General features: G+C 40.6%; 1 long non-coding RNA gene across 13 annotated transcripts in view; it reads left to right on the forward strand.

The window, feature by feature from the left end:
- Window positions 1–7885: 7885 nt before the first annotated feature.
- The window catches only part of LOC115527791, a 53542-nt gene continuing 36404 nt past the window's right edge, over window positions 7886–25023 (forward strand). For 6 of the 13 annotated variants that reach the window (XR_004344267.1, XR_003973029.1, XR_003973025.1 and 3 more), the window contains exons 1-2: window positions 7886–8074; window positions 8178–8335. This is a non-coding gene — a long non-coding RNA (uncharacterized LOC115527791). Of the gene's footprint in view, window positions 8075–8177; window positions 8342–10423; window positions 10624–11568; window positions 11605–16518; window positions 16819–25023 lie in introns of those variants that run through there. The other 7 variants (XR_003973026.1, XR_003973027.1, XR_003973037.1 and 4 more) reach the window with 5 other exon arrangements.

Below are 25023 nucleotides of genomic sequence, written 5' to 3' on the forward strand. Positions count from 1 at the left end.
TTTTAAAAAGAATACCACATAAGTAATACCGTACCCTTCTTGCATCCTATCAGGAAGCATATGATGTTTATATTGCAGAGATAGTTTAGAGAGTTCTCAGCCTGTTTCCCCTAATGTCAACATCTTACATAAACATGGCATCTTCATTAAAACTACAAAATTAACATTGGTTATGAACAGTACTATTAACTATAGACATTACTTGGATCATCAGTTTTTCCACTGTCCTTTTTCCATTATAGGACCCAATTCAGAACCTCACATTGCATTTAGAGGTAGCTCCTTTTTTATGTGATTACTCTCCCACTAACTCATAGCACAGAAGTCTCACCCCTTCCCTCTCTACATTAGAACCTCAATTCACTGATAATATGGTTACCAATGGCTACCAAGTTTCACTTCTCACATCTCCCCACCACAAGAGAGGAACTGCCCATGTTGTCTGTGGTTCACATTAAAAAATCCTAAAGAAGGATTTTGATTGGATTGACTTGTGACAAATGGCTTCCACTAGAAAAATCAGATATGGCTGAGAAAGGAGTGTCTCATAATATAACATGGCTACTGAGGGCCTACGCTAAGGGAGTAAAGCTATTCCGGGAGAAGGGAAATCATTGTAAACTGGGCAGTGACCTCAGTTGATAGAAACCAATTAGCCCATTCACCTCATTTCACAGATGAAGAAACTGAAATCTGAAGAAATAAGTAACTTTCCAATGGCCCAGAGCTAGTCCTTAGCAAAATGAAGGCTAAACCTAGGCCTCCTAATTCCCAGTCCTAGGCATTTGCCTCTATGTCCCTAGAACTACCATGATTGTGGAACTAATCCCAGAAATTAAAGAATCTGAAATTAGAAGCAACCTCAAAGTTTACCTAGCTTGTACTGATGTATGAATGTCCCAGTGTAACCAAGCTAACTTCAGAGTAATGGAAGCTATTCCTGTTTATTTTCCTCTAATATTGGGATTTCAAAAATAAATTCACATTCAGCAGTTAGGATGCAAACTGTTGGGTGAGGCAGGAGTGGGGAGGAGAAGGATACCCTCAGCAGGTTTGTTAAACAACCTAGACTAAAATCATATAATACAACACCACACAGAATGTAAAAGAGAATAAAGAGATCTGCATGTGTGTTGACACAGGGAGCTGTTTCACAAGTCCTAAGTGGAAAACCAAATCCAAGTAAAAGGTGTGACTAGTGTAAATGTATTTATGTGGGAGACACCACACTGTTAACAGTCTTTATCAATGGTAGGTGGGATTACAGAATATTTTTTATTTTCTTCATTATACTTTCCTATAATTTGAATTATTAAACAAGTATAAACTGAAGATATTATACTGAGTGAAATAAGTCAGACACAAAAGATCACAGCTATATGAATCCATTTGTATGAAATGTCCAGAATAAGCAAGTCCATAGAGACAGAAAGCAGATCAGTGACTGTCAGGGGCTGGTGTGAGGGAGGAAGCGCAAATAAATTGCTTACCTTTGTTATGTCAGTTCATCTATAAAATAAAAAGAGTTGAAGCAGCTGGGTCTCTAAAATCTACTGAGGCTCTACCATTATGATTCTAGACACATTCAACTTTTATTCATTCTCTTGTAATTCAAGCTGACTGCATAAGCTATTTTTCTGACATCATATCACTGACTACTATTAAGAGCGAAGAAGAGGAGGGGCGCCTGGATGGCTCATCAGTTAAGTGTCCACCTCCTGATATCAGCTCACGTCCTGATCTTACAGTCATGAGATTGAGCCTCATGTCAGGCTCCCCACACTGAGCATGGAGTCTGCTTGGGAGTCTCTCTTCCTCTTTCTCTCTGCCCCTCCCCTGCTCACTCTCTCTCTCTCTCTCTCAAAATAAATAAATAAACATTAAAAAAAAAAAAAGAGGAAAGAAGAGGTAAACCACTACTTTCAAAGATCACAAATGTATAGATTCATCCAAGTCCAATAATGAATGTCAAATGATTACAGAAAGGAGCAAGAAAGTCAGAGGAGTAAAAGGTAATTGTCATAGGTAACATGTATTGAGTATCTTCCATGGGCCAGGCACTGTGCTAGATGCCTTATGAATTTTATTCATAGTTTCACAGGCAGTCCTTAGAAGAAAACTGAAACTCCCAAAGGGTAAGTAACTTTCCCAAGGATACACAACTAGTAACAGGCAAAGTGGTGTTGAAACTCAGGCCTATTAATACGCCAAAGTCCGTGTTCCTTCCACTTACTCATGCTGTTTTCCAAAAAGAAAAAGGACTCAAGGAAAATGAGCTGGTGCCAAAGGCAAGGAAATGCAAAAGCAAACGGGAAAGAAAAGACAAAGAAAAATGAAAAGGGAATGATCAGTAAAAATCCAGGATTATCCCGATGCTTGAGAGTAGATCCTCTGTAGGCCAATATTCATGCTGATCCTCTGGGACACCTTCTGTATAATTATGATAAACTTTTCTTTTACCATAATCAGCTAAAAAAAAAAAGCTTCAGTAAGTTTAAAGAATCTTGTAACATATTTCCATGAAGGAAAGTCTAAAAATCACTGGATTGAATATTATTGATTGGATATTATTTTGTCCTTTCCTTTTAACAAAGAAAGAGCTAAAGAGAAAAAGAAGTAGCTTCCAAAATAGATAAAGGAGGGGTAAATAAAAATAATCAGAATCAGTTGAAAGAATATGTAATATTTGGAGGAAAAATATTTAAAGTAAACAAATGTACAAATAACTAAGATAAAGAATCAAAGAGTTAGGTAAAATTACTATCAAGTAATTTTAAAGAAGTGAGGGAGAAGTAGAGACCAACTGTGGTTTTCCCAGCATGAGAAGCTGCTTGATAAAGGGCATTTAAAATCTGGGGAACAAGAGGCAAAGCATGTCCCAGACTTTGATTTGCAAAGGACACCAGACCACTTGCTGGTAAAAGTCATTTAGCAAAAATCAGGGAACAGCCAGTGGACAAACTGGCTAATGAGTCTGCAGGGAATGATTATTTCATTATGCAACCAAAGAAGGAAATGGAAAAGAGAAGGTGGTCAACCCTCCAAGAATGGCAGATTTGACCACCAGCCAGAGGAAAAATACTTTAGAAATAAGGTACTTTCTCTGAGTGAACTAGTTTTCAAATTAAACTTATCAAGTAAGGAAGGAAGTCCTCAAATAAAGGAAAGAGAAAGAACAAATAGCATGCATAAAACCAAAGAGTCAGAAAAGACCACTACATGTGATTTCATTGCTTGAGGCAGCCCAATCAACGAATTACCAGATCTGAAATCTAAACCAAAGGACTGCTCATCAAGCTGGCTGCCTTTAGGACTACTCCTGGAGCCTTTCCATCCAGATTGGAAAGGAAGAAGTAAAATTATCTGTATCCACAAACAACATGATCACATACGTAGAAAAGACTGAGGAATCTACAAAAAAATCTAGTAAAACTAATAGCAAGGTCACAGGACACAAAGTCAACATACAAAAATCAATTATATTTCTAAACATTTTTTTGTTTTGTTTTTTAATTTGAGAAAGAGATAGAGTGCAGGGGAGGGCAAAGAGAAAGGGAGAGAGAGAATCTTAAGCAGGTTTCACACTCAGCACAGAGCCCAACATGGGGCTTGATCCAGCAACCCTGGGATCATGACTTGAGCTGAAATCAAGAGTCGATGCTCAATCAACTAAGCCACCCAGGCACCCCCAATTATATTTTTATATACAAGCAACAAAAAACTGGAAATGAAATTTTTTTAAGTCTATGTACAATAGCATGCAAAAACATAAAATGGGGATACATTTAAATAATAGCTGTGTAGGATTCTCTAAGGTTAAAAGTGAAAGTGAATACTTTTAGCCTAATAAGCACTCAGCTATCACAGTAACTATTGTGACGTAGGGAACAGGATTAAGAGGGAAGAAGAGGGAACTGACTTTTGTTTGAATTTTCATTTTGGGGTTGTCAAGTTGAGAAATTAGAACAGATCAAGGCAGAAGGATAAAGATGAGCTAAGTGATTCTGGAACTCAGCCTTCCATGTCCATAACCTCAGTTTAATAAAAATCAAGAGTTTTGGTATCCAGAACATACCATTTGGTATTCATTGAGACTCTGGGAGTAGAAAAGGTGAACCTGAGGACGTATCTTAGTCCAATTAAAATATAATTTTCTTGGGGCACCTGAGTGGCTCAGTCAGTTGAGGTCCAACTTAGGCTCAGGTCATGATCTTCTGGTTCGTGAGTTTGAGTCCTGCATCAGGCTCACTGCTGTCAGCGTAGAGCCCACTTCAGATCCTCTATCGCCCTGTCCCTTTGCCTCTCCCCTGCTCATGCACACACGCTCTCTCTCTCTCTCTCTCTCTCTCTCAAAACTGAATAAGCATTTTTTTAAGTTTGTTTATTTTGGAGAGCACAAGCAGGGAAGGGGCAGAGAAAGAAGGAGAGACAGAATCCCAAGCAGGTTCTGCTGTCAGCACGCAGCCCAATGTGGGGCGCGAACCCACAAACTGTATGATCATGACCTGAACCGAAATCAAGAGTCAGATGCTTAACCAACTGAGCCACTCAGGTGCCCCAAAGATTTATTTTTAAAAGAAGGTAATTTTCATGTCACAAAGATGTAATTAAGATCAGATTTCTCTTTCCTCTGAGACCACTGACTTACAAGAAATAACTAAAGCAAAAATAAGCTATAACTACTACTTCCCATTGTCTCTCTGCCCAGTAGGGAGAAGAGGGAGGTCCCTACTCCAAAAGTAGTGAAGGAGGTTGTAGCTTCCCATCCCTTCAGTCAGAACTCAGCACCCATTTAAAAGGGTAGGTATTGTTATAGCCACCTGTGGGCCCCTCATCCCCTCTGGAGAGGTCCAGAAATTCTGCCAGAAGATCCCAACTGGCCTAACAGTGGCTTCACAGACCAGGTGAAGTCCAACCACCTCTTGCTGCCCAGAGGAGAAAGCCATGCACTATTCTGCTTTGGGGGTTTAAGCAGGATATTATGACTTACTGAGAGTGGCCAGATATTAAGGAGCTGGTCTGCCCATGCTCAAGTCATACACTGATCCTTTAAAGATTCACCATTCAAAGCCAAAGATAATCTTGTATTTCAGGTATTGAGCACTCAGGTATTTAGGTATTCAGAATTTGTGCCTACATTCAAATTGTTGCGCTATAATCAAATTGCATCTGCCTGATTCAACTAATTCAGGAGACGGCATGGAGACTAATCTCATTAAAAATGGCAGATGTTGGGGCACCAGGGGGGTTCAGTCATTAAGCGTCTGACTTCCAGTCAGGTCATGATCTCACAGGTGGTAAATTCAAGCCCACTGGGCTCTGCCCTGCTGGTGCAGAACCTGCTTGGGATTCTCTCTCTGTTCCCCTCTCTGCCCTTCCTCCACTTGCATGCACACACTTTCTCTCTCTCTCAAAATAAATGAATACATTCTTTTTAATGGAAGATGCATGGGTATCATAGCCTGAAAAGGGGCATGTGACTCAATCCCGGCCAGTGGGACCTGGGTAGGGGCAGATATCTGCAGGCAAGCTAGTTGGAAGTTTTCCTTAACGATCAAAAACGAAGCTTGAGAATTGGGGATAGGAGAGCCTTTTTTGGACCTGTGGAGATAGCTGTCTATAATGTGATGACCGGAAGTATGGCAGCCATTTTGAAACCACAAAAGCACAAGCTGAGTAAAACATAGCAGCAAAAGTATCTGCACCCAAGACTGCTAAGCCACTGCCCAACTCAGGAACACCTTATCTTTAGATATCATATTCTAGAATAATAAACAATAAATACAAGTCATCTTTTAGTAAGCATTCTGAAAACATCCTAACTGCTGCACAGATCAATAAGAAAAAGACAACTCATTGGGTCACCTGGGTGGCTCAGTCGGTTGAACATCTGACTTCCGCTCAGGTCATGATCTCACGGTTCATGGGTTCAAGCCCCACCATCGGGCTCTGTGCTGACAGCTCAGAGCCTGGAGCCTGTTTCAGATTCTGTGTCTCCCTCTCTCTCTGCCCCTCCCCCACTCGCGCTCTGTCTCCGTCTCAAAAATAAACAAACATTAAAAAAAGAAAAAGACAACTCAATAGAAAATTGGATAAAGGATACAAACAGAAAACTCTCATAAGAGGAAATATGGATAGTCAAAAAAACATTCTAAAAGATGTTCAACATTGCTAATAATAAAAGCAACACCAATGAACAAGTTTTTTGCCCAGTAGACTTACAAAATTTAGTAATACTAGAGTTGGTAAGTATTTGAGGAAACAGGGCTTCTCAGATTTCTTAGCAGATCGCAAACTGGTACACCGATACACAATTTAACATAGTTTATTAAAATTTGAAATGTGCATCCCCTTCAACCCAACAATTCTACAGAAATACTCACACATGCACACAAAGATGTTTGTACAAGGATGTTCACTATTGCACTGCTTGTTAAGCCAAAGAAAAAAATCTTAAATAGTGCAAGGTCCATGAGTAAGGAATCGAGTAAATAATTTATAGCCCACTCTACTGTGGAATAGCCACAGTCATACAAAATAATGGAGTAAATCTGTGTATGCTGGCATTTCAATCTATTCAAGATATACTGTTAAGGAAAACACACAAATTACAGAAGAGTAGGTATGCATACCATTCTCATTTTTTGTGTGTGAAGTAAAAAATGCTTTTATATGCACTGAAATAAATCTGAGACAGTATATAACAAAGAATTATCACTAGGAGGTTATGAATATGAAGCCCTTCAATTTTAAATTTTACATATTTCTGTGTTTAGGAGCGTGTGTGTGTGTGTGTGCGCGCGCGCGTGCACGCACGTGTGTATGCATGTATTGCTTTTGCAATTAGAAAAAAAAAATGTATTTTAATCAAATCAATCAAAAGAAAGACCTGGTTTTCCACTAGCATTCACTACTCTTTCAAGAGAGTTGTAGCCAAATGTCTCAACTCTTCCCAGAGCCCAAGATGCTAGATTCCAGCCTGGGAATCTGTCTCTTGTGCAGAGCTTGAGGGTGACATGAGACTGGCCCTCCGGTCACGAACGGGAGCTCCAAGAGACAGCATCCAAGGACAAGAGCTAAAGAGATAGCCAAAGAGCTCACCCCATGGGGCCAGGCAGAGAGGCAAAATCCACTGGATGAGAACCTCTGACACCAAGCCAAAGCCAGCTGGCGCTGAATGGAAGGTGTTTGTGGCTCTGAAGTGATCTGAACAGCTGAGGTGGAGTGTGGCTCACAGGGCATCTGCCACCTCAGAAGCCGGAAGGGAGGAAACCATCAAGGTAGGGAGCCATCAGTGAATAACCAGAGTATAAAGAAGCAATAAAGCATTATGCTTGTTTCAATTTCCTATTTAGAATGGTTTCAGACTTTCAAAAGGGAAAAGAAAAAACATTTACCTTCTTAAATTATAAAGTTTTTTAGGTGTAATTTAATTTCTTTCCAGTCATAGGTCTGTGAAAATTTGCATACTGCCATGATGCAAATAATTTTTTTTTTTCAGAGCACCTCATTATACTCCACTGGCTTGGAAGGATTTTATAAAATCAAGCCTATCCCTCTTCCTTTGACATATGATTTTGGTAAATGATCATCATATCAGACAGTTGCTGCAAGATGGTACCCCCAACTCCCAAAACATTCGTCTGGGAGGAAGAAGTTCCCTTCCCCATTTCTATCCCCCGAAAGCTGTTTGTCTGAGCCCTCTAGGGCAGGCAGCCATCGCCCAGTGCAGCAGAGCAGGGTGAGAAGTCCTTTTTAGGCAAGATATTAAAAGGAGTTGGCTGAGCAGATCTAAAACCCTTGGTCAACAGGGCGGGGCCAGCCCCGGGGCAGAAGTATTACTTCACAGTTGCATCGGCTTCCTGTGGCTGCCAATAGAGGCGGCATCTGGCAGCCAGCCCACCGCAGAGAAGAGGGAACTCCGCAGAGAAGAAACTAGCAACGAGGCCCCAAAGGTGGAAGTGCAGCCTGAGAAACTTGAGCCAGCCCGGGACTGTGCCGGCCTTGCCACTCACTCTGCAGGGTGTGGCGTGCAGGACCCCTCCGGCTTCACAAGACTGATATGCCTCCTGTGGTGAGCACATTCCATATGCACTTTTCACACACTATTTCATCCCTATCATTTATTCCATATCATAAGGCTATTAGGCAGGTGCTGTAATTTTTCCATTTTTCAGACAGAGAAACGGAAGCCCAAGGAGGTGAAATAACTTGCCCCAGGACGCACAAGCAGGAAACAGAGGAGCCAGGATTCAAACCCCCTGTGTGGCCATCCCTGGAGCCCAGACTCTGACCGCAGCAACTTCAGCTTTCAAGTGAAAATCAAGATGATGAGGTAAAGGTTAGTGCTGCCTCCAACTGACACTGGGGATTGGAGCAATCTTGTCTCCTCCCTTGTAGGTAATATTTTGGGTTTCCTTCCTTGCACAAAACCAGGCAAATGACTGCAATTCTAAAACGAGATAAATATAAAAACAAGAAGTGAAACACTACAGACACCTGAAACCCGACCATTTCTGCAAGCTCGAGCTAGCAGAGTCGCCTCGCAACAGAAATAGTTCTGTCCTGTTTAGATAGGCTTTGTTTTGCTACATGGCTGCATATGCAGTGAAGTGATATCAAGTCCTGAGGGTCCACTCCTTTGATGAGTTAAACACACAAAGGCCTACATTTTGATGTAATCTGATAGCATGTAGTTAAGTCCTAGACAAAGTGCAACTGTGAGGAAGTGATAAACCCAACTTCCTGCACAAAGCCGCCTGAGATAACACTTTCCATGGACTGGAGAAAAAAAGAGAGAGAGAGAGAGAGAGAGATGATTGCTACAGAATTTTAAAAGAACTATTCCATTCTTAACAAATAAACCCTTCTCCGTGGGGGCTCCAGCAACAGCTAAATAAAACTGACTGCAGTCAGGTGACTATGTAGTATTTCCACATATGACTTAATTCTCACTTTTATTCATAGACAGTGTCAATCACTGGAGATTCACTTGATTTTTTCCTCTTAAGAGTACTTTAGTTCAAACTCGAAATCTCGGGTATCTTCTTGGCCAGAACATCCCTGCAGTTGACCAAGAACTCGAATTGAAGGAATTGAGTTTGCATTAACTGGCTTAATGGTGTTCCCACTGAGTCATTAAAGAGGTTGAATCAGTCTGAATAAACACACATTGGAAGAGTTGTCAGATTATGGAAGGACCAATAACTATTTCCACAATGCCAAAACAAGGTCAGTCATGGTTTCACTAAGGGTTCTCAAGAATCATGTCCTATCTAAACAACCAATAAGGGCTGACTGTGCTGGGAATTTTCTGTGAATACATTTACTCCTTTACTAATATCGCAAATATTGTAGAGATTTTTATCTCACAATAGTCCCCAAAGAGCACCTACTATGTGCTAGGAAATACAATAGCAAACACAGAAAGAAACAGCCCCTTCCCTCAAAGACTAGTTAGGAAGATGAATAAAGTAAACATAGAAATATGTGTAAATCACAAATTTTATTGAGTGCTTTGACAAGAAAGGACAGGGTGGCCTGATTTCGGTTTTGGATGAGGTGATCACTTCCCTGATGATGTGATATTTAGGCCTGAATCATTCAAGCAGACCAAGAGGGAGGGAAGACAGTTTCGGCAGAGAAAACAGGCCATATCAAGGCCTTGAGTTGGCAAACAGCATGGTGCCTTCAGAAGCTAAAGGAAGGCCATGTGTCCAGAATAAATTAAATAAGGAGAGATAGAGTCTGATATAATCCTGGAAAGCACAGAAGAGCCAGATCAGGCAAGGGCCTTGCAGGCCATGTAAAGAAGTTTGGCTTTATCGTGAGCATACTGGGGATTATTCCAGAAAACACTGCTGAACCTCTAATAGTGTTTTGTTTGTACATTGTTTACTAGGCAAGGCTCTCAGAGAAATGAAGCAGCCCTAACATTCTTTGGGGAATATTGTGAGACAAAAATCTCTACAAGTAATCTGGAGCATTAAAGGTATTCCCCTCAGTTCAGCCAGTTCAGCCAAGCCACAAACTGGGAGGGGGGAAAAATCAGAATGATAAAAAAATTTAACGAACCACATGTCATTTTATTATTTTGATATGATTATAGAGTCACATGGTTGTACATATAGATACACTGGCCATATGGACAAATCCTCTTGTTTTACAAAAGAAACTAAGGCCCAGAAATAGACTTTGGAGATTCCTTGGCTGCAGTCATTGGGATGGGAAAGTGAATGTCCTGCTGCTGAGAATATCACAATGGATCTGAAAAACTGGGCTTCCAACATGTAAAACCAGTTTCAAGTTTCCTTTCATTAGGGCTTCTTAATGTGTTGGTTTTATTCCACAATCAAGTGATGCTTTAAATCTTTCAGGCACAGATTAATAAAAGTCATTTTTTCCTCTTGTGTCTATTTCCAAGCCCTGACCCCTATGTTTCTGAGAACCTACTCTGCGTAAACCCCACTGGCTGCCTGGCCCTCAACTGATGGGTTTTGAAGCACTGAGTATGATTAGAGATTTGCTTTTGATTCTGCGGCTCGTGACAAGGGATCCTGGCCCTCCTTCAGGTGAAGCTAGGGAATTTGCTGGTTTGAGATTGAATCAAGTTCTTTAAAAAAAGGATTGACACTTCAGGGCCAACCAGACATTGCCTTTGCTATTCTGATGACTTTCCACTTGGGGCTGAGTGGATTCCTGCTATGTAGTAGCATTTTGACCTCAGTACAGTTTCATTTAGTTGACCTCAGAGAAAATCCTCTACCTCTCTGGGCCTCTACTTCTCTTCAGATGATGCCTAAGACACTTACATGTCCAACATTCTATATGTTGGCAAGACAAATAAAAAAAGTTTAGAATCGGGGCGCCTGGGTGGCGCAGTCGGTAAAGCATCCGACTTCAGCCAGGTCACGATCTCGCGGTCCGGGAGTTCGAGCCCCGCGTCAGGCTCTGGGCTGATGGCTCGGAGCCTGGAGCCTGTTTCCGATTCTGTGTCTCCCTCTCACTCTGCCCCTCCCCCGTTCATGCTCTGTCTCTCTCTGTCCCAAAAATAATAAAAAACGTTGAAAAAAAAAATCAAAAAAAAAAAAAGTTTAGAATCTTGACAGAAAATGTCCTTAGCACCTCACTTCCTATAATAGAATGGAAAGAAGGAAGGAAGGAAGGAAGGAAGGAAGGAAGGAAGGAAGGAAGGAAGGAAGGACAGAAGAAGACTGGGGTTGGAGGAGAGAGAAGGAGGGAGGGAGAGAAGGTAAAAAGGAAGGAAAAGAAGGAAGAAGTCATTAGTGAACAAAACTAAGGAAGGAAAAAAGGCAAAAGCTGTGCTTTCCATACCACTCTGCAACCTTAATAGAAATAGATTGGGCTTGAGTTGTGAATAAGTTATTGTTTATTTAGCCATCAAAACACAGCCCAGTGGAGTATACCTAAGCATCCTTTGCAGATTAAGATTCTGGATACCTATGCGTCAGCAACTTCTGTTTAAGAAAACAAATGAAGTTTCAGGAAAAAAATTGTTAGAGAAGAGTTATGTTTTTTTTTTTTTTTTTTTTTTTTGAAATATTTCAGGGTTGCCTGGGTGGCTCAGCCTGTTAAGGACCGGACTTCAGTTCAGGTCATGATCTCACAGTTTGTGAGTTCCAGCCCCGCATATGGCTCTCTGCTATCAGTGTGGAGCCCGCTTTGAATCCTCTGTCTCCCTCTCTCTCTGCTCCTCCCTTGCTCTCTCTCTCTCTCAAATAAACAAATATTTTTCTTAAAAAGAAAAATAAATAAATTTGAAATGCCTTATATTGCAAAGATTTTGTAAATCATTGACATCTATGGAAATCACTTAGCCCAGAGGCTAGCACTTAGTAAGTACTCAGTAAATGTTATTTAATGCTATAATTCATACTACAGAGAACCAGAAAACTTGAAATCCAGACCTCTGAATGGATAGCTATGTGATTTAAGCAGGTGTCTCTGCCTCTCTAAGTCTGTTTTCCAAATCTGAAAGAAGAATGGATTGGATTCAATTGAATGAGGTGGCAGACAGAGCTTCTCCAGTTGCTATTCTCCAAGTCCGTTTCAATTGTGTTAGGGCCCCCATGTTTGAATTGAACATTAATATTTTAATGAAAATAATTTCTTTCTCACACCATATTGTAAAGCACCTGCATAACTGTGCAGAGCATTTCTCTTTCCTTCCCTAAGCAGATTCTGGAGCACTAAAATGAAAGAGAAGTAAAGGGGATTAACATTTCCCTAAAAGGACCAATTGGAAGGGCAACTTCGGGGCACTAGTTAAAATGTCAGTCCCCTTAAGAAATGTCCAGTTAGGGAGTCTGGTCCTAGTACTGCATTGTAGTATTTGGAGGACTGTGAGAGTGGGGTCAAGCTCTGTTGGCTCTTAACTCCATCACAACATCTGCTCAAGACTCAGGACTTCCTAAAACTGGATTTTAAACACCCCTAAGAGACTGCCATTTCCCTGAGGGTTTCTCTTCAAGTAAAAATGTTTTTGCCTCCCAAATTGAGTCAACACATCTGTTCCTACCTATCTTAAAAGCTTCATCAATTCAATAATTGTCCAAAAGGAAGAGGGAAAAAAAAAAGCTATTGTGTGATGAAAACTTTTGGCAAATCTTATGAAAACACATTCTTAAAACATCTCTCATTTCTGAGAAACAAAGTAAAATGTATGAATTGTGTTTTGTTTCATGACGAACAAAATGATTCATTGCTACAATGAGGTATTTTGACCATATCTACATAAAACAAGTATGAACATTCAATTGAAAAAATAAAAATAACTCAATTAGAAAAATAAACTTTGAGTACCTCCTCTCTAAACAGCACTGAACTTGGCCTCAAAAAACTAGGCAGGTTGTCATGCTCAAGTTTAAGTTATTTAGGTGTTAGCTGTAGCTTCTATGCACTGAGAAGTTTCTTTACAGCTACTTCTCTGTGCTAACACAGTAGCCTCCAGCCACATGTGGCTACTGAGTGCTTGAAATATGGCTGGTTAAATTGAGATGTTTTATAAGAGTAAAATACACACTAGATTTAGAAGATTTAGGGCAAAAAGAGAATGTAAAATGTCTCATTAATAATTTTACATCAATTATATATTAAAATGACACTATTTTGAATATGTTGGGTTAAAAATATTTTATTCACTTAGGGGCCCCTGGGTAACTCAGTGGGTTAAGCATCTGACTTTGACTCAGGTTATGATCTCACAGTTTGTGTGTTCGAGCCCCACGTCGGGCTCTGTGCTGGTGGTGCAGAGCCTGCTGGGATTCTCTCTCTCTCTCTCTCTCTCTCTCTCTCTCTGCCCTTTCCCACTTTCATTCTCTCTTCCTCTCAAAATAAATAAACTTAATAAAATATATGTACATATATACATATATGTATAATTGTGTGTGTGTGTATATATATATGTATGTGTATATGTGTATATATATATACACATATATATATAGGTATATGTATGTTATATACATATATGTGTGTGTATATATATATATAGGTATATGTATGTTATATATATATAGGTATATATATATAGGTATATAATAGGTATGTTAAGAAGGTGAAAAGAAACAGATGAATTTAAGTGAATTGTGTGTGTATATGTGTATATATATATATATATGTGTATATGTGTATATATATATATATACACATATACACACACAATACACAATACATATATATATATATGTATGTATGTGTATATGTGTATATATATATATATATACACATATACACACACAATACACAATACATATATATATATGTATGTATGTGTATATGTATATATATATATATATATACACATATACACACACAATTCACTTAAATTCATCTGTTTCTTTTCACCTTTTTAACATACCTATTAGAAAAATCTAAAATCTCAGGCGCCTGGGTGGCTCAGTCAGTTAAACATCCAACTCTTTTTTTTTTTTTTTTTTTTTTTCAACGTTTATTTATTTTTGGGACAGAGAGAGACAGAGCATGAACGGGGGAGGGGCAGAGAGAGGGAGACACAGAATCGGAAACAGGCTCCAGGCTCTGAGCCAACAGCCCAGAGCCTGACGCGGGGCTCGAACTCCCGGACCGCGAGATCGTGACCTGGCTGAAGTCGGACGCTTAACCGACTGCGCCACCCAGGCGCCCCAAACATCCAACTCTTGATTTCAGCTGACATCATGATCTCTCGGTTCATGAGTTCAAATCCCACATCCCTCCGTGCTGACAGCACAGAGCCTGCTTGGGATTCTCTTTCTCTCCTTCTCTCTCTCTCTCTCTCTCTCTCTCTCTCTCTCTCTCTCTGCTGCTGCTGCTCCCCAGCTCACACGCACGCGGGCCCTCCCTCTCAAAATAAATAAATGAACTTTAAAAATATGAAAACAATTCTTAAAGTATATAATGAAAAAATACTCACCCTCACTTATAATTAAAGAAATATAATTAAGACAAAGTAAGGCAAGTATTTAAAAGTTTCATAATACCGGGGCGCCTGGGTGGCGCAGTCGGTTAAGCATCCGACTTCAGCCAGGTCACGATCTCGCGGTCCGTGAGTTCGAGCCCCGCGTCAGGCTCTGGGCTGATGGCTCAGAGCCTGGAGCCTGTTTCCGATTCTGTGTCTCCCTCTCTCTCTGCCCCTCCCCCGTTCATGCTCTGTCTCTCTCTGTCCCAAAAATAAATAAACGTTAAAATACTTAAAAAAAAATAAAAAATAAAAAAAAAATAAAAGTTTCATAATACCTACTGTTGATGTTGATGAAGGGAAACAGCATTTTCATATGCTATTTGTGGGAGTATAAATTGGTACAAGCTCTTTAAAGGGCAACTCAGCAATAGCTATCAAAATTTACAGTGTACTACCCTTTTTTCCATTTCAGGAATTTTACCCTCAGTTATACTGATACATTGATGCAAATCTTGTGATAGCAAAAGACTGCAAATGATATAAAGGTCCCTAAATAGGAAACTGGCTAAATGTTTTGGTATATTGATACACTGGAATACTCTATTGCCAGTAAAAAATGATGATGGTCTCGATATTATTAGTAGTAGTATTAAGAATTATAATATTAAGAAATATTAAATGTAAAAGCACAGTGCAGGAATTCGTTATTTACTCAGAATTATTTGAGATTATATTTTCTGCCAACAAAATGGAAGTTTAAAATAATCATTAAACTGAATTATAGAAAAAAGTTATATTTTTTCTTCATCAGCTGAACTGGGGAGACTAAACATTTATACTTACTACATTTGTGTTTATAGAGGTCTTTCTGGAATCAGGACAGATTGAAGAGGACTAGGACCAGAAGATATCTTATGTAAGGGCAGGGCACATGGTAGACACTCAATAAATGCTTATTGTCATTATTAGTCATAATAACTCAAGCTAAAAGAGATGCAAACTATACAAAGCTAGTGATGGCAGAAAAAAAAAAAGAGGAGAGAACCATGTGATAGCTAGAGAAAAAGTAGAGCTGGTGACTGATAGTGGGTAGGAGCTAGTAAACGGGAGCAAGCCTTCAGGATAATATCCAAAGTGGCTGGAGGAGCCAGGTGGATGATGGAGCCCATCTCTGAGTCAAGACATTTAGGAGAATGTGCAGCTTTGAGGAAAAGATAAATTCACTTTGGGACTTATAAATTTAGACAGCCTTGTGAATCTCCAAATATATCCGCTGGGTAATTGGATCCATCTCTCCAGGATTCAGTGGGAGAGGATTAAGTTAGAGTATCTATCTCCTATGATGAAAATGGAAATAAGAGATGAAGATGAAACAGAGATGAGAGATGGGTTGAAGATGAAAGATGGTGATGGAGAGGAGAGAGGAGAGATGAGAGCTAGGGATGAAGAAGAAGGATGGGGATGAAGATGAATGTGAAAGGAGAGATGAGAGATGGAGACCAAGATGAGAGGCGGAGATGGAGATGAGAGTTGGAGATGGAGATGAGAGTTGAAGGTGGAGATGAGAGTTGGAGGTGGAGATGAGAGATGGAGAAGTAGGAGGCTGGGGAAGGGAAAAGGGGAGATAGAGATATTGGAGATGGACATAGAAATGAGGAGACAGAGACAGAGAAAGACAGAGAATCCCAGCAGCTCATATGTTGTGTGAATGGCCAGGCAACTTCTCAAAATGGCCCAACCACTTGTTGGCGGGACACCGCAGACTACATTTAACTTGAGTGAAGCCTCAAATGGCCATTCCATAGTGTGGGTGCTTGCCTTAGTGGCACTATTTCTCAGGGCTAGTAAATTCAAGTTTGGAAGAGAGAATAATCATTCTTTTCACAAATCTTTACTAAGCACCCCCCCACCCCGGACACTGTACTAGGTGCTGAAGTTAATAGTGGTTGTAGTGATTGCAAATTATATCTACAAATTGTTTTACAATTATCTCCTCAAATGATAAAGCTATGAATGTGGGCCTCTTCCCTTGAATGTGGGCCAAATTTAGTGACTTGATTTTAACAAACAAAATGTTACACTATGACTTCTGAGACTAGGTCATAAAAGGCAATGTGGCTTCCTCCTTGATCTCTCTTGGATCACTCATTCTTGGGAAAACCAGCTACCAAGACATGAGGACACTGGAGCGGCCCTATGGAAAGGTCCATGTGGTGAGGAACTGAAGCCTTCCACCATCAGCCATGTAAGGGAACCAACCTGGAAGGGGATCCTCCAGTTTCAGTAAAGCCTTTAGATGACTGCAACCGCAAGAAACATTTTGACTGCAACTTCATAAGAGATCCCAAACCACAGCCACCTAGTCAAGCTGCTCCCAAATTCCTGATCACAGAATCTGTAAGATAATAAATACCTAGGGGCGCCTGGGTGGCGCAGTCGGTTGGGCGTCCGACTTCGGCCAGGTCACGATCTCGCGGTCCGGGAGTTCGAGCCCCGCGTCAGGCTCTGGGCTGATGGCTCAGAGCCTGGAGCCTGTTTCCGATTCTGTGTCTCCCTCTCTCTCTGCCCCTCCCCCATTCATGATCTGTCTCTCTCTGTCCCCAAAATAAATAAACGTTGAAAAAAAAAAAAATTAAAAAAAAAAAAAAAAAAGATAATAAATACCTATTGTTGCTTTAAGCCAGGAAGTCAGGAAGTTTTGGGGTAATTTGTTACCTGGCAATAGAAAAAGTGGTAGACAAGACAAAACATGGTCCCTTCCCTCATTCTGGGAGCTGGTAATAACCTATTATTGCACAAATGTAGAAACAACGTGAGTCAAATCATGCCAGCAAACCTGTACAAATGTTATAATGTTCCATCAACATGGAATGTGAAAAGGAGATTTGTTATATTGTTATATTAGTGTGACCAGGATATCAATTTGGAGTCTGCTTTGTCACCCAAAGGGACAGCATGTCTTCATGACATGATCATTGTAGAGATGGTGGCAAATGATGGTGGGCTCTGGGGCTGTTAGATCTAGTGGATTCAGGTCAGAGAAAGTGCAATGGCAAACCAACCCCCATGCAAACCATGGTAAATGGAGAGCAGAGGCCAAGAGCCTCACTGAGAAAACTGGTCTACATCACCCCAGCCTCCTACTAGGTCTTCCTGCCTGTAGTATCAATACTCTCCAGTGCACCTCACATGGGAAACCAGAAGATTCTTCTTCAATCACTACTTCATTATGTAGCCTTCTCCTCTACACACACACAAATCTTAGCTAGGTTCCCACTCCTACAGGTAAAGTATCTCAGCCTGGCATTTACGGCTCTCCTCAGTCTGGCTCCAGCTCACCTTTTCATGATTCCCCTATTTATACCCCATCTTTAGATAAACTGAAAATCCTGAAGTTCTCCCAATGTGTCTTGATTTTCAGGCTTCAAACCTTTTGTCAAGTCATTCTCTCAACCTGGAAGCCCATTCCACCCCTCATCCACCTCACTGTATGCTAGCTATCCAACAAAGATGTTCTTAAATGCTTCTCCATGAAATAGTCTCTGATCCTTTTAGCTCGTAGAGTATTTCCCTCTTCTGGATGCATCATTAATGGCATTGGTAGGATATAAGTCCTTTTCTGTCTACACTATAATCACACACATATATATTACACACATATATGTGTAGCTCATCACCTCTACCAAGCTTCTTATAAGCTTCATCTTTGTATCAACTTGGTCCTAAGCTTCCCCTTTTCACCCTCTCCTCTCTCCTTAAATGATCCATGGCATATAACTTCATCCATCATCTATATACTAGATATCTCCAGCCCTGACCTCTTGTCTGTGTTACAGACCTCTACTTATACCTGCTATGTAACATACTCTCATGGGTGTCTCAAGACTCTTCACAGTCAACATGATCAGTGGAAACTCATAGTGCCCCCACCCAACTCAGGACTCCTCTATGTTTCCTTTCTCAGTAAATGCCATCCAACACCCAACCAGCCATCGAATTCTGCAAGCCAGAATCTAGGGGTCCTCTTTGAACTCTCCCAACTGTCAACCTCTGTGTCTAATCCATCACTAGGTCTCATTGATCTTACCTTCTAAATAGTATTCAAATCCCAAACTTTCCTCCATCTCCACTGCCACCCCCTGAATCCAAGCTATCATCAGTCCTCACCTTGTCCACCATCTACTATCTGGTATCCTAACCAGCCTCCCCACATCAACTGTAGCCTCACAACTCCAATCCATTCTAGGTCATATGAATAGAATGGCATTTGGGTTTTAAAACTCAAATCTGTCCAGGTCATTGCTAAAGGTTTAAAACCTTCAATGACTTTCCATTGTTCTTAAGACAAACATCCAAATCCTTAATATAAACTAACCACAGGGCCCTCCATCATCTGGCCCATTTACCTCTCCAGCCTAATTTTGTGTTCAATATTTCAGTCACAGGGGACTACTTTCAGTTCCTCAAAAGTGCTCCGCTCTCTACAGCCTTTACACATGCTGTTTCTTCTCATTCCATCTACCACTTTTGCCTAATAAAACTCCTGTTCATCCTTCTTTTTTATTATTATTTTTTTTATTTTAGAAAGAGAAAGAGAGCATACAAGCGGGGGAGAGGGGCAGAGAAAAAGAGAGAGAGAATCTTTAAGCAGGCTCCACACTCAGCTCAGTGCAGAGCTGGACTCAGGGCTCAGCCACACAACCATGAGATCAAGACCTGAGACGAAATCGAGTCGGACGTTCAACCACCTGAGCCACCCAGGTGCCCCTCCTGTTCATCCTTCTAATCTTAGCTCAGACCTCAGCTCCTCAGAGAAACCTCCCCAGCCAGATCTGGTCCCTCATTTACATGTTCTCATTGTTCCCTGTATTTCCTTTATTGTATTTATATTGCTTATCATTACATATTTTTTTATTATTTGAGGGCAGAAATCATACTTGTTTTATTCTTTTACATTTTATCTCCACTACATAAAGAGAATAGGAGCTACTCAACCAAGTTTGCTTTAAAAACATTAAAGGAAGAAATGAAGGAAGGAAGTAAAAAATTCAAGTAATCACTGACAAAATCTAGATAGACCAAAGTTCATCAAAATATATCTATGGACATATGTATTTCATTGTCAATATCTTGAATATACATTAAGTTTTCTTGAAACCTAAATTTTCATATTTTTCTCTATTTTATATTTGTATCAATTAGCATTTTACATGGCTGAAAATAACTGACTGCAGTTAAACAAACAGAGTTTTCATTTTTCTCTCCTAATAGAAGGTTTGAAGTAGGGCTAAAACAACTGGTAAAAGTCGTCAGCAAGGGCGCCTGAGTAGCTCAGTCGGTTAAGCATCCAACTTTGGCTAGGTCATGATCTCACGGTTGGTGGGTTTGAGCCCAACAGCTCAGAGCCTGGAACCACCTTTGGATTCTGTGTCTCCCTCTCTCTCTGCCCATCTCCCGCTTGCTCTCTCTCTCTCTCTCTCTCTCTCTCAAAAATAAAAATAAAAAGAAGTCATCAAAATCACAGGCTCTTCTAACTTCTTTCTCTGCCACTCTTAGAGCCCAACTTTCTTCCTCAGCATTAAAAGCTAGGCTGTTGCCCCTCCAATATGCTATTCATACTCCAGGCAGAAAAAGGGGAAAGATAAAGGGCAAAATGTGTGTGTCAACTGGACTCATCTCTCTTTATCAAGAAAACAAAAAATGGCTTTCCTGGAAGCCCCACACAGGAAACTTTTACCTATATCTCAACCCCAGACTGGGGTTGTGGCCACTCTAGCTACAAATGAGTTGGGGAAGGTATATGTTCTTAAACAGACATACTGTCTGACGCACAACTGTAAGTATAATAATGAGGAATAAGGGGACACTGGAGATAGGAAGGCCACCCAAGAGTGTCTGTCACACTACTGCCACAAACAATCAGACTAACTGGATTCCAAGGCTTGGACTCAATCTCAGAAGCCTAGACGAAAGTGATCTTTTTCAAGTTGAAATTTTGAGAAAAGAAATTCAGGCTCTGCATATACGCTGCTAAGCTTGTATGGATGAAAAATGAAAAATTCTATCAAATACGTAGTTGTTTTTATCTATGTAATACTAAATCTATCTGCTTAACCAAACACCTGGAATAATCTTTCCTCCTTAAAATGCTATTCTTACCACTTTATATTCTTTTTTTGAGAGAGACACAGCATGCACAAGTGGGAGAGGGAGAAAGAGAATTGCCCTTGTATGTTCTTAATTAAAAAATTAACTTTGAAGAAGTTAAGTCACTATCAAAACTGAAGCCTGCAATTAAAGCCTGCTGCCATTATGCAGTTTCATTCACACCTTTCATGCGGATATTTAGGTTCTGAGGGAGCAAATGAGACTCTCCACACATCCAGTAAATGAAAAATGTAGAATAAGCATGTAGCCAATTCAGCTGTAGTTAAAACCTAGGAAATCAGAAGGCTAAGTAAGAAGAATGAAGAATGCAAGTGATTTATAGGGGCACCTGGGTGGCTCAGTTGGCGAAGCATCCAACTCTTGATCTCGGCTCAGGTCATGGTCTCACGGTTCATGAGACTGAGCTCTGCATCAGGCTCTGTGCTGACAGTGTGGAGCCTGCTTGGGATTCTCTCTCTCCCTCTCTCTTTGCCCCTCCCCCACTTGCATATGCACAGTCTCTCTCAAAATAAATAAATAAATTTTAAAAAGAAAGAATGCAAGGGATTTATAGAGTGATTGAGCCCATTCTAGACAGAGTTTAGAATGAGGAAAGCAGAGTGATCTGTGGGGAGAGGTTTCCTCAACAGGGAAATGATATGTTTGGTAACTCAGAGGCAAGGACAGATGAAGTATGGAACATAAGCAACAAGAATATAACAAACAGGATATGCTTACTATGTGAAGGAATCTCTTTTTCAGTTAGTATCACTGCCTTTAATTAGTTGAATTCAACAAACATTTATTAACCATCACGTGCCAGAAATTCTGGGAAAGGCTGGTATTCTTCCCTGCCCTGCTGGGCAAGAAAAAAAATATTATTGCTAGATGGAATTTTGGAGGGCACATATTTCTAATTTCCCACTTTAAAGATAAGAATATTGGGACACCTGGGTGGCTCAGTCGGTCGAGCGTCAGACCCAACTGTGGCTCAGGTCATGACCTCACTGGTTAGGAGATCAAGCCCTGAGTCGGGCCCGAAGTGACAGCATGGAGCCTGCTTGGGATTCTTTCTCCCTCTCTCTCCATCCCATCCTTGCTTGCATATGTACATGCACATGCTCTCTCTCTCAAAATAAATAGATAAATAAGGTTTTTTTAAATAATCAAAAATAAATTAAATTAAATTAAATTAAATTAAATAACCAAATAGGGGCTCCTGGATGGTTCAGTCAGTTGAGTGTCCAACTTTGGCTCAGGTCATGATCTCATGGTTCATGAGTTCAAGCCCCGTATGGGGCTCGCTGCTGTCAGCACATAGCCTGCTTTGAATCCTCTGTCCCCCTCTCTCTCTGCCCTTCCCCTGCTCATGCTCTCTCTCAAAAATAAACATTAAAAATAAAATAAAATAAAATAAAATAAAATAAAATAAAATAAAATAAAGTAAAATAAAATAAAATAAAAAAATAAAATAAAATAAAATAAAATAAAATAAAATAAAATAAAATAAAATAAAATAAAACAAATATAAGAATACTAAAGTCCAGGGGCAGCTGGGTGCCTCACCCTACTTCAGCTCATGCTGTCGAAGATCGTTGGTTCAAGCCGTGCGTCAGGCTCTGTGCTTTCTGCGCGGAGCCCACTTCGGATCCTCTGTCTCCCTCTCTCTCTGCAACTCCCTCACTAGCTCTCTCTCTCTCTCAAAAATAAATAAACATTAAAAAAAAGAATATGAGGGTCCAGAAAAATTAAATGACTCCCCATCATCACCATTTAGTCAACAGAAAGCCACGGCTAAATCTAGGGTCTTCAGAGTCTCACCCAAACAAAATCCTTAAGACCTAGAGAGAGGCAATCTTCGTGTCAGGGCAACTTCTCACTTTCAGAGACAATGGGGTTTTGTTGTTGCTACTGTTTTCTTTCTTACAAATAATTTACCACTTTCAAAGGCATGCCATTCAAAACTTCTCCCTCATTCTCAAAGTTGCCAGGCTATTTTTCTTCATCGTCATCAAGCATATTCAGCAAGCTTGGGTGAACCTACCCAATGCTGACCACACTTCTCTCCCCCCTTCCTTCTCTCCCACACCACTTCCTCTGTCTTCCCTCCCTACCCTTCAGCACCTCCATGCACACCCGTTAGGTTGATCTACACTTGTTAATTAGTGGTTTCAAGATGCTGTGATGTTATATCAGAGGCTATGTCTCCCAACTACTTTTGAGAGCTCCAGAAAAACAAACTCAAGGTTTGGAATGAGAAGAACCTGGATTACAACTGGAGCTCTGCCATTTACTGTGTAGCCTTTGGTAAACTGTTTAACATCATTAAGCCTCAGGCTCTTTGTGTGTTTAATGAGGAAAACCATACCTAGTTCATAAGGATGATGCAAGTATTTCATGAGATAATGCCCCACAAGCACTGAATGGTATGAAGCTACACACTGGTATAAAATCAGGGCTCAATACATGTTATCACTTTTTTATTTGTTCCCACCCTCCCCTCTCTCCAAGGCATGCCTAACCTGTGTCATTGGTCAGACTTAGGTTCAAATCTTAGCTCTCTCACTGACCAGCTATACAACAGTGAGTGATTCTCATGACCTCTCTGAGCCTCCTAGAACAAAGTCTGGCTTGGTGGGCCATACCCAATATTTTCTGACTGAATAAGCTACAGATTCCTTATAAATAACACAGAGATAATAAGCCTCACCTCACAGGATTGTTGGATGAGCTAAATGAGATCATGTAAAGCAAAGTATCTGCCATGTTCCCTTCTTCAGCTTAATTGATGAACTGATTACCTTGGAAGGGGATGGATTCATTGGATGCTAGATCAAGAGTCTTTAATTCACGCGATCTATTATTATTTACCTATATTTCTTTATTTGTTTCCCTCAATAGTTCTTGGGGGAGGGGATGGTAAGGACACATAATACCTCTCTTCATCTGAATTGTAGGTCAACTGAGAAATAACACAAAGGACAATCAGATAAGGTTCAAAGTATCCCCTCTATGAAGCCGATATGGAAACTGGATTTATGTGAAGCAAGAGGCCCTCTCACACTGAACCTGTTAGGCTGCCTTACCTACTCAGGAGCACTGGACCACCATGGGCCTCCCCACCCTCACCCCATAGTGGAGACCTGCTCCTGGAGGAGTAGATCAAAGTATATAGTCTCTACAGGCAGATTGCAACCCAAAGAAAGAATGAGAGAAAGAAGATATGCCCTCGCAGGCTCCTTTCCTCTCCCATTCAAGTAACTCACTCCATCTCCCCAGGGGAGGAGTGAAAGTGGGGCAGAGGCCAAGAGTATTTGGGGAAAACCTCTTGTCCTGGAAATAAAAAGTCAGCAAGAAGCATTCCAGGCATCTGCCACCTAACAAAGTCTAGATGCAAAATGGGTTGCATAGGCCTCCTCAGTCCCTCTGCCCTACCGCAAGAATTTGAGGGTACCTGGAATAGAGGTGAAGAGCCCAGCCTGGAGGCAGGCTGCCTAGTTTTGAATCCAGGCTCTGTCACTTACTAGTTCTGTTTCCTCTAGCAAGTTATGTACTCTTCCTGGGCCTCCATCTGGTCATCTATAAAGTGCAGGAATTGACAGGATGGCTGTAAGGATTAGATGAAAGGTCTATGAAGCGCCCCAAACATGAAGGGATAAGAGCAGAACAAGTGAAGTTATTATTACTGGTGAGTTTCTTATAAAAGCTGTAGGCTCCTTAGAGTAAAAGGTGAAATAAAATGCCATGCCGCTCAAGAACTGCAAGCCAACTATTGAATAAATCTCCCACAAACCCAAAGCAAAAAATAATTATAGTCAACTCCCGATCATACTTGTGATCTTAGGACCATGAAAACCATCTCCCAGTGACATGACCTCCTGCCCCAACTTCCCTCTTCATTCTGTTAAACCAAAGTCTCTTTGATCCCTTCCAAATTGAATTACACACAACTTTCTTGTCTTAGTCCTTTTAAATTACAGTCCTCCCTTATGGACATCTGTGAGGAGACTGTTAAAGAGAAAAATCCTATGAGATTTTGTATATTCTTAGGTCAGAGTTCTGGCTGAGGTTGGCAGAGATAAAAAGTGTTGGTTTGGGGTTTGTGACGTAAGTGTGAGTCGTAGTTGCACTAAAAAAGAGTGGTCAGTTAGCTGCACTAGCCAAGAAGGATTCCTGGGAATCAGTTATACACGAGGAGGGCAGTGGGTATTGAAGGAAGGAAAGCTGAGAAAGATTCTCAATTGGAAGAGACTGGAAATATTTTACAGAAGTCTGAAATTTGTGTGGTGGGTGCTCTGGTCAGGATAAAGACCACAAAGCTGACTGAATAGATCTCTTCTCCTAAAACAGAAAAGCATACGATGGTGGTTATATGTGTAGTTTTGGAGTCAAACAGACCAGGGTTTAAGCCCCATTTTTACCCACTTCTTTGTTACATGACCTTGAGTAACTAACTC

This window comes from Lynx canadensis, chromosome D2 (assembly GCF_007474595.2).
Source record: "Lynx canadensis isolate LIC74 chromosome D2, mLynCan4.pri.v2, whole genome shotgun sequence".
NCBI lineage: Eukaryota > Metazoa > Chordata > Mammalia > Carnivora > Felidae > Lynx > Lynx canadensis.